General features: G+C 43.1%; 1 pseudogene; it reads left to right on the forward strand.

Moving 5' to 3' along the window:
- Positions 1-968: 968 nt before the first annotated feature.
- On the forward strand, positions 969-2,001 carry LOC129014459 (anamorsin-like; annotated as a pseudogene).
- The last annotated feature ends 2,006 nt before the right edge of the window (positions 2,002-4,007 follow it).

A 4,007-nucleotide genomic window follows, 5' to 3' on the forward strand; every position in this document is an offset into this window, starting at 1 on the left:
GCTACAGAAAAGGAGCCCTCAAAAATTGCATTAAAATTTCCCTCAGCTATTCAGCCCACTATTAAGATCTGTATTTGTAGGGCAAGACTTCAGAATGTCTAGCAGTTAATAGTTTTTGGGAGGCTCAGAGCTGAACAGAGATTTCAGAGGCTGCAAATAATGTGGATATGCAAGAGGTTAGGCTTATTCTAATGTAGAATGTGTAAACCTTCATGGATGCCTAGGTATTCATGGAGACTCTAGAAAGCCCACATCCTAGGATTATGGACCATGAGTGACCAGTGTTACACAGTAGGAGTGAGGGCTAAATTTATTTATTTATTTACTTATTTATCTATTTTTTAAATGTAATACTGTTTATTTAACTTCAAAAACATTTCAACATTCTAAGCAAAAAATAAATAAAATAGCAAATTGTGTTGAAGTACAGAAGGTTCTTGAACTTTCATTGATACAGTGGCTCTTCGCTTTGCTGACAATGAAGAGTTCCACAGTTTGTTTAAAAACAGTTTAAAAACTACCCCACTTAACTAAAACAAAACAAAACGAAACAAAAAAACTTCTCATGCCAGCTGATCCCCCTTTGTCCACGGCTAAGATGGCAGCAGAATGCTATCATTATATACAGAAACAAGACAACCTGAAGCTAAATGGATGCCACTGCAGAGTCAACAGGCCCAGCCTCACAGTGCAGGTCCTGAGCTACCGCCCCTCCAAAAGGTATCTTCTCCACAGCCTCAATGCCAAGCAAGGAGCATCCAAGTTCGTCTCGTTTGTTTTGTTCTTTTTACAAATATACATATATATATACACACACACACACAATTGATAACTTAGAATTTCTAGCCAATAACCATATAGTTAACACCACCTTACCAAAAAAAAAAAAAACAAACCAGAAACATCTTTAGATGCCGTGTCACACCAACAGCAAAGTGCACAGAGGGAGGAGAACATGAGAGTGCCTTTTCATTTTGAAAATGTTTGCGTGGGGTCGATGGCTGAGGAGAAGCTGGGAGCGAGCCCAGGCGGCAGTTTTTAGGTCCATCAGCACTGCACTGCAGGAATGGCAGATTTTGGGATCTCTGCTGGCCAGTTTGTGGCAGTGGTCTGGGATAAGTCATCCCCAGTGCAGGCTCTGAAAGATCTGGTGGATAAGCTTCAAGTGTTAACTGGCAATGAGGGCCGCGTGTCTGTGGAAAACAACCAGCTGTTGCAATCTGCCCACAAATAATCCAGCTTTGACATTATTTTGTCGGGTTTAGTCCTGGGAAGCACCACTCTACACAGTGCTGAGATTTTGGCTGAAATCACCCGGATCCTTCGGTCTAGTGGATGTCTTTTTCTGAAAGAACCAGTAGAGACAGCTGTAGATAACAATAGCAAAGCGAAGACAGCAAGCTGTGTTCAGCCCTGACTCCTTCTGGTCTTATGGAAGTGAAAGAGCTGCCATGGGAACCCTTAAGCCCTGAGAAGGTACAGTCTGTTCAAGAACACCTGGGTCATGAAAGTGACAGCCTGCTCTTTGTTCAGATCACAAGCGAAAAAAAAAAAAACTTTGAAGTGAGTTCTTCTAGTCAGCTTAAGCTTTCCATCACCAAGAAGTCATCTCCTTCAGTGAAGCTTGCTGGGTACCCTGCTGGTGCCAAGCTGTGGACCCTCTCAGCCAATGATATGGAAGATGACAGCATGGATCTTATTGACTCAGAGGAGCTACTGGATCCAGAAGATTTGAAGAAGCCAGATCTGGCTTCCCTGCAGGCTGCTCCTTGTGGGGAAGGGAAAAAGAGGAAGACCTGCCAGAGCTGCACCCGTGGGCTTGCTGAAGAACTGGAAAAAGAGAAGTCAAGGGAGCAGATGAGCTCCCAACCCAAGTCAGCTTGTGGAAACTGCTATCTGGGCAATAGTTTCTGCTGTGCCGGCTGCCCCTACCTTGGGATACCAGCCTTCAAACCTGGGGAAAAGGTGCTTCTGAGCAATAGCGGTCTTCACCATGCCTAGGAGGGACCCTACATGGGACACATCTGCTCCTTTGGGCCAACTCCTGTTCCTCAAATCCCTCCATGGTGCTCCTCCCACCTCCTCTGGATTTCTTCTCTCTGAGATCCGTTTGCAAAGTGGGTGCTTAGCAGACGGAGTGAAGCTGGCTGGGGGGCACAGTGGTGTGTAGTGTATATCAAAAGACCAAGGTATTATGGGGCCCCGTTACCCAGAATGGGATGGGTTTCTTCACCTCATGTTAAGAGAAGGGAGTATGTCCTGAAGAAGCCCTTCTCCTCATGTTAAAATGCTGACCGGAACACTCTTGAGCCCAGGCATCCTTGAGCATCAACACTCTGTGACAAAGCTCCAGACCCTGGCCCCTAGCCTATCTCAGCAATGCTGCCAGCTACTTGTCCTTCAGAGTTGTTAGTTTACTCCATACTTTCAAGTGTCTCATGACCTCGGGGCACCAGAGGAGTCATTCACTGGTTGGCGTGATAATATCCAGTGTCCCTCTGCCCCGTTCTACCCCCAGCCCCATTTTACTGTAGCATTGCATCTGTGTCCTCTTGCCATTTCTGTTAACCTTCAGGTATTAAACTTGCTGCATATCTTGAAAATAAATAAAATAAAAATGTTTGGAAATATGTACAACTTTGATACAGTTTCAGGGTGCTCCGGACACCCATGGCCACTTCATGTAAACCACTGACAATTTCTAGAGCACTTTGAGAGGCTACAATATGATCATGATCAAATTTTGTAATTCTCAAATAAGAGATGTGTCAATTATGTCATGTGAGGGCTAAATTTAAATAGACACTTGCTGCTAGAACAAGATTCAACATTCAGAAGAATAGAATCTAGAGCCCATCCACTGTATTAATCACTATATCCAGCATACAAAAAAAAAGTCACTGAACATGCAACAAAAAAAGAAAAAGGAAGAAACAACCAATCATGAGATAAAATAGTAAAAGGAGCAGACCCAGAGATGATTCAGATACAAGAGTTAGTGGACAAGGATTTCAAAATAATGATCATGAGTATGTTTTAAAAAATTGGAAAGATGGATAACATGGATGAAAAAGTACTTTAACCGATCATTTGAATCTATGAATAGGAATCAAATGGACATTTTAGAAATGCAAGTTGAAATATCTGAAATTAAGAACTATTTGAATGGTTACAGCACCAGTCTAGATTCAAAAATAGTCATAGAAAATATTCAAATGGAACACAGAAGGAAAAAAACATAATGGGGATAAAAAATAACAGAGAGAGATGTGGGGCATAGGCAAAAGGTCTAATGTATGTGTAATTGGCATTTAGAAAGAGAAGAGAAAGAGAAAGAACATAAGTAATCTTGAATAAATAATGGCTGAGAATTTTCCTAATCTAATAAATGATAAAGTTCACAGATTCAAAAAGCTTCACAAAAAGCTTCAAGCAGGATAATAAAAGCACACCTAAGCAAAGCACAATAAAACTTCTGAAAACTTAAGATAAAAAGAAAATCTCTTTTTTTTTGAGACAAAGTCTTGCTCTGTTGCCCAGGCTGGAGTGCAGTGGCACTATCTTAGCTGACTGCAACCTCCACCTCCTGGGGTCAAACGATTCTTGTTCTTCAGCCGCTTGAGTCGCTGGGTCTACATGCGCGTGCCGCCACACCCAGCTGATTTTTGTATTCTTACTAGAGATGGGATTTCACCATGTTGACCAGGCTAGTCTCCAACTCCAGACCTCAAGTGACCCGTCCTCTTTGGCCTCCCAAAGTGCTGGGATTACAGGCATGAGCCACCACACCTGGTCCAAAAAGAAAATCTTAAAAGCAGCCCAGGGCCAGGCATGGTGGCTCACGCCCATAATCCCAGCACTTTGGGAGGACAAAACGGGTGGATCACCTGAAGTCAGGAGTTCGAGACCAGCCTGGCCAACATGGTGAAACTCCGTCTCTACTGAAAATACAAAAATTAGCCAGTCTTGGTGGTGGGCGCCTGTAATCCCAGCTACTCAGGAGGCTG

The sequence above is a fragment of the Pongo pygmaeus genome, chromosome 16, assembly GCF_028885625.2.
Source record: "Pongo pygmaeus isolate AG05252 chromosome 16, NHGRI_mPonPyg2-v2.0_pri, whole genome shotgun sequence".
Lineage (NCBI taxonomy): Eukaryota > Metazoa > Chordata > Mammalia > Primates > Hominidae > Pongo > Pongo pygmaeus.